This window comes from Macrotis lagotis, chromosome 1 (genome assembly GCF_037893015.1).
Source record: "Macrotis lagotis isolate mMagLag1 chromosome 1, bilby.v1.9.chrom.fasta, whole genome shotgun sequence".
Classification (NCBI taxonomy): domain Eukaryota; kingdom Metazoa; phylum Chordata; class Mammalia; order Peramelemorphia; family Peramelidae; genus Macrotis; species Macrotis lagotis.
The window spans coordinates 473,546,795-473,559,103 of record NC_133658.1 but is presented as its reverse complement, the minus strand read 5'-3'; the positions used below and the strand labels follow the sequence as shown (position 1 = coordinate 473,559,103).

The window sequence follows — 12,309 nt, the reverse complement described above, 5'->3', positions numbered from 1 at the left end:
CTTTTGGAATTATCCATGATCACTGTATTCTTAAGAGCTAAGCCCATCGTGGGTGCCTATCATAATGTTGCTATTAAAGTGTACAGTGTTCTCCTGGTTCTGCTTCCATCACTCAATGATGTCAATTCATGTAAGTCTTTCCAGTTTTTCTGAAATCTGCCTACTCATCATTTCTAATAGAGTAATAATATTCCATTACATTCATATAACACAATTTCTTCAGACATTCCTCAATTGATGGACAACCCCTCAATTTCTAGTCCTTTACCACCACAAAAACAGCTACTATGAATATTCTTGTTCATGTGGGACTTTTTTCCCCGTTTGTGATCTCTTTGGGATACAGACCTAGTACGTCGGTGAATCAAAGTGTATGAATAGCTTTATTTCCCCTTGGGCATAGTTCCAAATTGTTCTCCACAATGGTTGGATCATATCACAACTATACCAAAAAATACATTAGTCCCAATTTTCCCATATTACTTCCAACATTGATCATTTTCTTTTTCTTTTATATTAGCCAATCTGATAGGTGTGAGGTGGTACATCAGAGATGTTTTAATTCACATTTCATTAATTAATAGTGACTTAGATAATTTTTATACAAGTATAGATAGCCTGAATTTGTTCATCTGAAAACTGTTCACATCTTTTTAGCATTTAAAATTTGGGAAGTAACTTGTATTCTTATAAATTTGACTCAGATCCCTATATTTTAGAAATGAGTCCTTTATCAAAACCATTGTCTAAAACTTGATTCCCAGCTTCTCTGCTTTCCATTTAATCTTGGTTGTATTTGGTCGTACTGTGCAAAATCTTTTTAATTTAATGTAATCAAAGTTATTCATTTTTCATTTCATAATGAGCTCTATCTCTTCTTTGGTTATAATTTCTTGTTCTCTCCATAGATCTGACAAATAATTACTTGCTCTTCTAATTGGCATATGCCATCACCCTTTTGTCTAAATCCTGTGTTCATCTTAACCTTACCTTGGTATAGGATGTGAGATGTTGATCTATGTCAAATTGCTTCCATGTGATTTTCCAATTTTCTCTGCAGTTTTTGACAAATAGTAAGTTCTTAGTCCATAAAATGGAGTCTTTGAAATTATCAAACAATATATCAGTATCATCATTTACTACTCTGTCTTATCAAGCATAGCTAAAACATTTCTTTCAAAACACCTGGAGCAGATTCTTCCACAGAGCATACATCATTTGTGGGGAGCATGAACAGAGAAGATATTTATTGTTGTGGCTGCTATTTGTCCTTTGTGCCTGAAGAAAACCAAAATGATATCATGATGTCAGGGTCAATATACAGGGGGTTTGGCTATGGTTAATCATATGACTATGAACTCAGAAAGTTCTACCATAGATCAGACACAAATAGTCTAAATAATCATTTGATATATAAGACACATAGAGAAGTACACACATAGTTTACAAGTGTAGCCAGAAATGGATCACATGTGTAGACATAGCTTGTGGGCAGGAAACTTACATGGAGTAGTATGTATATATCTGACACTATAGGGCTTGTTGACATTTTCTAATGATATTACCATGCTTTTCCCTTTAGACTTGTTCACTTCTGATCTCTTGAAAACAGAGTTCTATTAGATGCTGGTCTGTTGCACCTGGAGTCTTGTGGGAACACAGGCTATTCTAACAGATGGCCACCTGGACAGTCTCAGGAGCTGGCATGCCGCCCTGAGAGATAAGGTGCGTCAGAGTCCTTGGGAGCTGGACATTCTGCCCCACAGACAAAGGGCACAAGACACAGCTGTGTTTTACCACCTCCCTGTAATGTACCCCCTTATCCTCTAATGCAAGACGTTGCTTGTACACACAGCTTGTGCTCCCCCATTCCCTCAATTCTTCTTTGTTCTACCTCAGAAGACCTAACAATATATATGTAATAACTAAGCAGTAATAAAATTGAGCTGGAGGCATAAGGCAGTGGTGGCTTGACTCCTTATTCTCAGCTCCCCTCTGGGAAGGAGGTCGTTACTGTGGGCCCCAAGCCGAAGCAAGCCACAACAAATGGTGCAGAAACCCAGGACCCCCCCAAAAAAAATTCTGAAGGACGCTTAAGAATTAGCACTCATCCTTGCAGGTCAAGGTAAGTGCCCCATATCGACCGGTCTCTGGCGGTCCCCTCGCCCCAGCGACCCCAAGGCTTCTAGAGCCCCCTGTAGTCCCTTAACATAATGGGAAATCTTCCCCCTTCTTCCCAAGATACCCAAGTATGGGTTCTTAAACACCTCCTAAGTTCCTGTCGCCTGAAATGCTCTGAAAAAGAATTTAAGATAACACTCCAGGCGGTTTGGGCTTTGGCCCCCTGGATTGAAGGTGGCCACATCCTGGATCCTGATATTGGGGGCATGTTTTGACACTTGCCAGCAGAGCTGAGGTCCGTGGTGACTTTTCTCCCCCGCTGCCCTTCTATCCTATTGTCACTGCAATACATGCCTGCCTTTCAGGGAGAGAGGAAAAACCTCAAGATATTTTACAGGCAGCTTTAGATGCAGAAAAGGCCAGGGCAGAGAGCCCATGCCACCTCACTGAGGTCTGCGATGAGGGCACTCAAACTGATGAGAAATCTACTCTCCCCCCTCCTCCTGAGCCGCCCCCCTCCCCGGATCCCCCGCCAAACAAACCATACCCCCAAAGCCTCCTCCTCTCTACCCTGAGTTGCCTTGGGGAGACGACTGGATCCACCTCCCCCCAACACTACCCCCTCAGGGCCACCCTGGACACACATTAAAATCCCTGACAAGCCCATTGATGATAACCCCTGGGGCCTGAAGCATCAAGATGCTTCCCCCACCCCCTCAGCAGCTACTAATGACTTCACGGATGCCTGGCAGATGAGAGATCTTTGCTGGGTCTATTGATAACCATTGCCCACCCTCCCCTCTCCTCAAGGGGATTTCAGCACTCCCTGTCAGTATGCTCCCCTTCTCATTACCATCCCCCTGACCCGTTCTGCAGGTTTATGTAGCCTTTACAGACACAAACAGAAAGCACCAGGGCTATGTAATCTACAGTGATGGATCTATTGTATTCACTCACAGCAGCCCTCACACTCAGTCTGTGCAATGGGCAGAATTGCAAGTCCTAGCCTTGGTCCTTGCCTCCTTCCCTTCCTCCCCCACCCTAACACAAGAGAGAGGGTGTGCTTGTGTTTTTCCCACAGATTGCACTGCCCTGATATGGATTCTCGACTGTCTTATCCGACCCGCTTCTCGAGATGAGGCCCCACGTTGCAGCCCTCATGATACCCAAGACGCAGAGGACGGAGGGGGAGGAGGTGATTCCTCCAACCTCCCACAGCACTCGAGAACAAGCTCCTCAGCTTGGCAAAAAGAGCAATGGATTTTAAACCTAGAGGACACTTGTCTCCCTTTTTTTAAAAAAAAACTTTTATTTCTTAAATGGTTTCCTCTCCCTCAAGATAAGATCCACAAGTGGGAATTTACTGTGGAGCAAATGCGTAAGAGATAGAAGTATATTTAAACCAAACCGTTGCCTCAATTGGATTATTGTGCAGATGGGAGCCCAATAGCTTAGGTTTCCCAAATTTAAGTTAGTTTATGGCCTACTTAGGAAGATAAATTCCAAGTCAGTCAATATTTGTACCTTTGAATTTAAGATTTGTGCTAATACACTCAAGTAGGAGTCAAAATGGATATGCCTACCTAGGTTCTGATACTTTTGTTTATTGTTGTAGGGGCACCAAATGATAGCTTGGCTGCATTGTATCTTCTGCTTCCTCACTTACCAGGCTTTCAACAACACTATTAAATTCTGCTCAGATTCTAATATATCGACAATGCTTTGCATTATGAACATCTTATTAACTCTGCTAAGTGGCAGACCTACAAAGAGTGGTGGGTCAAGAGTTTAGGAATTATTTCAGGGAAGACTGGTAGATAAGGAAATAAATTCAGTTTCTTTCTATTTGCTACCTTTTATATACTTTCACAAAGTTGTGGGGAAGTGTTTTTGTAAGCCTTAAAGTACTACATGAATTGTGGTTAATTCACCAACATTAAAGACTAATTTTGCTAGTAGGTTTTGTCTTTATGGGTCCAAGTCATGATTTTGGAAACTGATTTTAGATTCTTGTGTAGAGAAAGTCGAGTTAGTTCTCCATTAAAAATGAAGAGCTATAAATAAATAAGATGCAATTAAGGGTAAACACCTACAAACACCAAAAAGAATTAATATGAGTTGTCACTATTGACAAACATTTTACATTCCCAATTCAATTTGCAACTGTACCTTGTCCCAGTAGCAAAGATAGGGAGAATGAAGAAGGGGAAAAGATAATTTAAGGTCTAAGCAGGCAATGACATAAGTCACCATGCATCTTTCTGCTCTGACTCTTAATAGCTAAACAAAGATGTCCCATTACCTCAAAAATAAGTGTGCAAGGACATTAAATAGCTATTAGATAACAGTCAATTGGCGTAGGTCATTTTGACCTTTATAATTAGTAATGACTGTTTGGCAGCAGAAAAGGCTTAACATTTTATAAAAGCATCTCAATGTTGCAGTCCTTTTACTTTAACCTTCCACCTGAGAGCCTTCTTACCTAGCCATTATTTAAAGAAAGGCAAGACAAACTGAACTCATTCTGACATCTTTTGCTTCTTAAGTACAGGATCTTAAAATAGTAAATAGAAATGCCTTGGATCTTGACAGAGCCATTAAAATGGGAGTTCACCTCCACTACCCCCTACCTGTCAACTAGATAAAAACTTGGCTGAAATCTTCAATTGTAGAAATTGAATTCACTCTATGTATTTATGGTTACTTGTCTTAATGGCATTATATGCAAATCAGTTTTGAATGACCATAAGAATTTCCCAATACCTAATTATTTCAATATACTTTTTTTAAATTTTAAAACAAGTCACAATACTAAACTCAATCCCATTCTGCCATTGTACAAGCTACAAATGCTTGCTTAGCAGTTGAGGGGTAATCTTTAGAAGCATATTTGAAAAGTGAATAAAAATCCATATAAAACAAATATTCAAATAGTTTCCATAGGAACACAGATAAGTGTGACCCCATCTCTAAGTCTTCCATATTGTTGCATTTGTGCCGAACCTATTTTTAAAACATTTAAAAACTCTAGCAGGAATTAAGTTAATTGTTCCCCAAAATGCTCTAATACAAGCTAAACTTGCAATTAATGCCTACAAACAGCATCTATACATTAATACTAGCTGAAATACAAGTTGTTGAGTGATGTTCCATTCCACTTTCCCAAGCACAAGATAATGGCAAAGTGTTGATATCCTGATCCTCTACTTCTGCTGGAAAACCTTGGGTCTTGATTTGTTGCATGCATTGCCATGCTGGCCCAGACATCACATAATAGAAAGTAGGTCTCTGGAATCCATTGAAAGTAGAAGCAGCAGCAACAGTATAAGCACCCATGTTTTCAAATAGCATCCAATCTCCCACATGTATTTCTGGCAAATCACAGCGTTCAACAATTCGATCAAGGCCATCACATGTTGGTCGCTATATGCTAGTGGAGTAATACTTCTCATCTGGTTTGGGTCTCTTTTGTAGAATAGGTTTAACATGTGCATGATCAAACAGGATGAGATTAAATGATTCGTATACTCCATCATTTACATAGTACATAAAAGTTGGGTCATTTGTCTCATCTTCATCATCAGAACCTGTCTGTTCCTTTAATACAAGTTTTTTTGGCAATGATGTTAACTGCAAGTGTGAAAGCTGATGCAACATAGTATCTGCCTGGTTCAGCTATGATTCTCACTCTAGAGTCAGAAGGAAAATACTTGTCCAATGCTGGATTGATTACACTTGTGATCTCTTCAAACTTAAGCTTTGCATCTTCAGAGTCAGGAAAGCCACCACCAATATCAAGAAGATACATGTTGAAACCAAATTTCACCCCCATGTCAAAGACACATCGGGCATCAGAAACTGCTTGGACATACATTTCTGTATCGGTACAACCACTTCCCACATGGAAACTGACTCCAATAACATCAATATTCAGCTCCTTTGCTCGCTCAAGGAGTAGCCTACTAGTTTTGAGAGTGGCACCAAATTTAACACTTAGCTGACAGATGGCTTTGGAGTCATCAGTGGCAATCGTCAAAACCAGCTTTGCCTTTGGATGGGAACTGGCAACTTTCATTAGCTCTACTTCACAAAGTCATCATTTGCACTCCATTGTTGGCCACATACTTAATTTGTGACACTTGTTTGCATGGATTTGCATAGATTATCCTCTCTGGAGGCACCCCAACACTTTGTACTATTTGTATTTCAGTCTTGCTAGCACAATCAAAACCTGCTCCAATAGTAGCAAGTGTCTTCACTATAGCTTTGCTGTCATGACATTTAACAGCATAAAAGGAATTACTTGAGGAAGAGCTTTTTACCATCTCAGATGTTTCTTTAGAATGTCACCAAGGTCAGCAACATAGAAGGCATATTTATCATCAGAAGAAGAAACTTCATTAATTTCCTGGTCCAGAATATCCTTAGTAGTAAAGCCTTCATCAAGGAAACAGAAGTTAAATTCATCATTGCTAAATTTGTTCATGGTTTCTTGATGTTCCTCTAAAGTACAACAAAACGGAAAAACTAATAGATGGAATTTAAAGACAGGCTATTTCCAGCTGTACACCAAAGGTGGTTCTTCAGGAAACAAAAAAGTCCTGTTAAGGCTACGATTGTGCCTTCGGTGCAGCGGTTACACTTAAAGGGCATGGACGGAGCGGGCAGCCCCCATGGAGACGCTCAAGGTGAAGGTCCCCCAACCTCCGCCCCCGTTTGGCCGCCTCCCGGCTGGCTAGGGAAATCACACCAAGCCACCGGCCCAAGGGGTGGCACGAGAGCTGGTGGCAGAGGAGCTGGTGGCGGCGGAGGAGGCCAAAGGGGTCTGACCGACACTTGTCTCTTCACCAATTCCTTGTTACTATGCTATTCCTGCTGATCACCCCTGAAGCATAAGTCAGCCCTCGATGGGCACTTATCCCCACCCCACCCCTAATTCTTTTACCCATAGGTCATGATGCGTCTCTCTTCCCTGCTTACTGGCCCCAGAATGTCAGAACTTTGTACCCTGGACTTAAGATAACCAAATAACCACTAACCCCACACGGCCCTCCCTGCCCTTTTCTCCCTGACACTGGACACTCCCCCCCACTTCTGGTCTCCACACACCCCTTGGACCCCGTGTAAAAGTCCCTATGCATTTCCGTTATTATGTTTATTATTATTTTGCAGTGTTTATTATGACTATCCAGGTCCTCCCGGCCCTTAATGAAAAACAAGGGGGAGATGTGGGAACACAGGCTATTCTAATGGACTGCCATCTGGACAGTCTCAGGAGCTGGGCATGCTGCCCTGAGAGATAAGGTGTACCAGAGTCCTTGGGAGCTGGTCATTCCACCCCACAGACCAAGGGCACAAGACACAGCTCTGTTTTACCACCTCCCCCTTAATGTACCCCCCTTATCCTATAATGCAAGACACTGCACATACACACTGCTTGTGCACCCCCATCCCCTCAATTCTTCTTTTTTCTACCCTGGAAGACCTAACAGTATATATGTAATAGCTAAGCAGCAATAAAATTGAGCTGGAGACATAAGGCAGTGGTGACTTGACTCAATTTCAGCTCCCCTCCGGGAGGGAGGTCATCATCGTGGGCCTCAAGGTGAAGCAAGCCACAACAGAGTCTCTGCCAGATGGTCACAGGATTGGCCTCTCTGAGTACATGGCTCTGGAGTTCTCAACCCACCCCCCCAGCTTCTTCATTCTACTGAAGACCTTGGCTATCTCTTTTTCAAAAAGATATATTGCTCTTTAGTTTGATTATCAGAAGCTTTTTTTTTTAAAGATTCTTTTCAGGAAGTAGCTGCCATCAGTCATAGAACTATAGAACTTTTAGGAAACAATCAAAATACAACAAAAGTCCACCATCTTTTTCCTCTCCACTATTTAAGGTTAGGTCTACAGATAAAGTCCTGAAATCCAATTGATTCAGATTGTCAACAGTGACATCAAATTTCCAATTTTTCCATCTCCCTTTTATCCTTCTTTAGAATAAAAAATGCTGCTAAAATTAGAAAAACTATGTAATTAAACAGTGCCATTCTATTATTGTGAATGTCACAGTAACTTTATGCAGTTTTAGTTTAGTTTATAAACAAGTCATATAACTGTCTAAAACACTTTAATAGATATTGGGACATAGCGAAATGTGTTTTATTTGAACTTACTCTATGTCTACAATTTAACATGAGTAGCTAAGATTGTTTTTATGATGCCTACCCATTGTTATAGGTGGAATGAATTTTCTATTGTTTTATTCTATGTGACGTTTGCATATGAGGAAATTGAAATAATGACTTGACAGTCTGAGCTAAGAAAGGTAGTCAAATGAACAGTCAGGACAAGGACAGGTACAGTGCTTTTTGGACAGAGGAGCTCACTTTACTCATAAGTATGGAGTAAGCAAAAGACTATTAGACAACATTTAATAAGAACAAAATGAGCATAAGAGTGTGATCTTGGAGGAGATCATATGCCCATATCAGCATTGTTGCTGGAGATTCAGGAAGGAACATATGGATACTTAACCTGACAGAAGTCAAACAATCTCCAGGCACCATGGTCCCTAGTCCCTTATTTAGTGCATTTGATAGAATAGATGACTTCACTACAAAGGTATTTTGCAGTCATTTTAATTAGGCTATGGAATTTTATTTCAGTCACACTAATGCAACCTGAGACAGGTTTGGGTATAGAAAACAAAGACATATTCAAAAATTTGAATATGTCTTTGAAAATATTTTCTGATTTAATATTCCTTTGTTCAACTAGCTATCTGTAGTTGAAGTCATGGCCCCTCTTTCTACTTTGTGTTTTCTTCCTTCCTTCTTGGAAGCACCCATATCTGTACCTTTTAGACACTCCAGATTATCAGTTTTTCAGGTGATAAGCAATACCTTATTTGTGATCTCAAATGTTCTGAATAAGATGCAACCATATTCTATAAAACACCTCAACACCAGAGATTCCTGAAAGACCTTAATGCATGACTAGGTATTGTATTAGGTAGACAATGAAAGTTTGGTAAGCAAAATTAATTCTGAATTTTGAGGGTAGTGAATTCTTTCTTTAGTAGAGAGTCTCAGGATCACAAGACCTAAGGGAGGTATTTTTTAAAATGTCTCTGGTGGGAAGATCAAAGGGATCTTAAGAAAACTTCATGGGTATTGACTATCTCTTCTCCATTTCTCTAAGAAGTCTGATCTTGCCTCCTTAAGTTTAACTAATTGATTCACATGGAATTGATTACTCTGATTTGATGAGGTTATAATAATATATTAATAATAACCAAATTTTTCTCAGATGTGGGTCCCTAGCTGGCAGTCTTAGCAATTAGAAAGACAGATATCTGACTCTGGTGTATTTCAAAATATAAAAAGTCCTGTTTCCATCTCCTATATCTCCACTCCAGCTGCATTTTATACTCCCTAAATTATTGGGAGAAGCAATACAAACTCATAAGAGACAAAGATTAGGTACATAGACACAACATAACAGTCTGAGCAATATAAGGGATGGGGAAATAAGAGTGATATCAATTTTATTATCAGTTATAAATGACTTCTACAAAATTCAGCTACAATCTTTTCCTGGATATCTTGTAGCCCATGAATATCAATGATAGTCACAACAATGGGAGTCAGGTAGTCTCTCTTATTTCCTCCTGAGAGACCTATCCATTATCTTCTTGAACTTTCTGGTGAAATGCTAAATCTTCCCACTTCATGATTCCAATAAGTTTTTACCTTTCCTGTTAAGATGAAGAAAGAAGACATATTTCTGGTTTCAGACATATTCACTACTACCAGATGCTCCAATAGACAGACAAGGGAATTATAGCCAACAGGAGATATTGATCTATAGTGTTCAGCTATACACAAAATGAAAACAGACCCAGGAGTCCCAGAAAAACCATAATGTAATGATGGGCCAAATTCCTGGAAAAGAATCTCAGAAGAATATCATATACCTCCTCTTTTAGTGCTGAAGCTTTATATTCCTGAAGGTCTCAAGCAATATCTCTTCTACCTCCTCAGCTTCACTTTGTTTAGCACCATTGCATGAGCAAAAGTGGCCATCTAGATGCATTTCAATACTTTCCTTTCTTGTCCGAAAGCTCCTCTTCGCTGCCAAGGTTAAATCATGTGACCTTCCCTGTAATGTGTGAAATAAAAGATCCCAAGGGTATACTGAAACCACTTGAATTGATTTCAATAATCAATTTTTAAATTTTTAGTATGAGCATTTTCACTTCAGAAATTGACAAATACTATATAAATCAAGGTTTAATTTATTGTCTATTGATTCAAACATTTAAAAAAGTGTTGGAAAATGTGAATAATACAGATTCATCCTAAAAGAAATATGTGCATGTATTTCTTCCTCAGAGTAGCAGTTTGTAAACATTTAACAGGACATCATTGGGTAAAAAAAAACCAACAAAAAACCTTTAATTCACCATTGGCTTGTTTAGTTCTTTTAGGAAAACCTCTTTAATTAGAACAATGAACTCCAAAATAGATATTAGTGTGATCAGGAGGCCATAAATCAGGGAGAGATGTACTTGAAGACCAAGTCGAGTCTCATTTGTAGTTCAGGGGTTCAGTAATCTTTTAATTCAGACCTGGAAAATGCTAGAGGTCTTTAATTCAAGCCTACATCTGCTAAGATAAGGAAGTTGAAGTAAAGAAGAGTGAAATAACTTGCAACTCATAGAGCATGATAGAACTAAATGGCAAGGAATACAATAAATAATGATGGTGATGATGATGCTCATCCTTCATAGTTGAAGACAATCATGTCATCATATACATGATGTCATGACTTGCATGACTTATTTTACAAATAAACCTTGGAAATGCTCAAAAATTTTTGAGAATTAATTTGTCAAAGTGAGAATATAGGATCTTAAACCTTGTCCCATTGGATTAGGGGGATGTATGAATATCAAATAATCATCAAATATCAAGATATTTTCCCCAACCCCAACCTGAGTCAGCACTAGTCCTGAGCCTTGACTGACACCCTAGGTGTGAGATTTCCCATTTCCTGCCCCATTGACAGATCAGATTTGATTCAGATGATAATGCTATTAAAAATAACCACATCAAAAAATTACTCAGTTCAAAAAGATTGGGCATTTAACTTTATTCAAGACTCAGGTATACTACTCTAAGTTCATCCTCCCTGATTCCTCATAATTTTATGACATCAGTAAAACATAAATTGCTTTACTTTCTGTCTGCTCACATCCCTCAAGTGCTGGATTCTGTCTCATTGTTCTCTACCTCCTGGCCACAATAATTCTTTTCTTGGAAAGAAAAACTATAATCCAAAGATTTACTTAAAGATCTCTGCAGTCACATCAAACCAATGAGCAAAATATTAAAGATAGAAACTTAAAGATTGTATTGGGCAATGTGCTCAAAAATTCCTCCTTTTATTAAACACTAGGGTTGTGCCTAGGGATTCTGCCTTGGTAATCTAAGTGATATGAGGGTATTGGACCTCAGGATTTTGAATCTTCAAAAATCTACATTAGGGGTGTCTAGGTGGAGTAGTGGATAAAGCACCGGCCTTGGAGTTAGGAATACCTGGGTTCAAATTTGGTCTCAGACACTTAATAATTACCTAGCTGTGTGGCCTTGGGCTAGCCACTTAACTCCATTTGCCTTGCAAAAACCTAAAAAAAAAACTACATTAATTCACTATTTCATCTGACTCCAAATCCCATCACTGTATCACACCAAGGTCAATGTCCAGAGAATTATTATTTTTATAGGCTGTAACCCCAAAAGAAAACATGCAAATATGCAAATAAGCACACACACACACACACACACACACACACACACACTTATATTGTAGCCATTTTGCATTTTTTTGGTAGTAGTATTGCAGATTGGTCAGATGGCCACTTGAAGCTGGGTATTACAGTGGATAGAATGGTTTACATGGAGACAGGGAGAACTGAGTTCAAATTTAGCCTCAGATTTTTACATTTGTTTAATCCTGGAAAAGTCATTTAAACTCTGTCTTTATTTCCTCAACTGTAAAATAATGTGAATAACAATGCCTACCTCTCAGGGTTGTTAAAAATGAATATTTATAAATCTATTAGTACAGTGCTTCTCACAGAGTAAATATTTAATATATGCTTTCTTCCTTCTTCTTTTCCTCTTTTCT

The 12,309-nt window shown here is 39.2% G+C and overlaps 1 pseudogene; it reads right to left on the bottom strand.

Annotated features, from left to right (window-relative positions):
* Window positions 1-4,980: 4,980 nt before the first annotated feature.
* On the bottom strand, window positions 4,981-6,829 carry LOC141519900 (ornithine decarboxylase pseudogene; annotated as a pseudogene).
* Window positions 6,830-12,309: the final 5,480 nt, after the last annotated feature.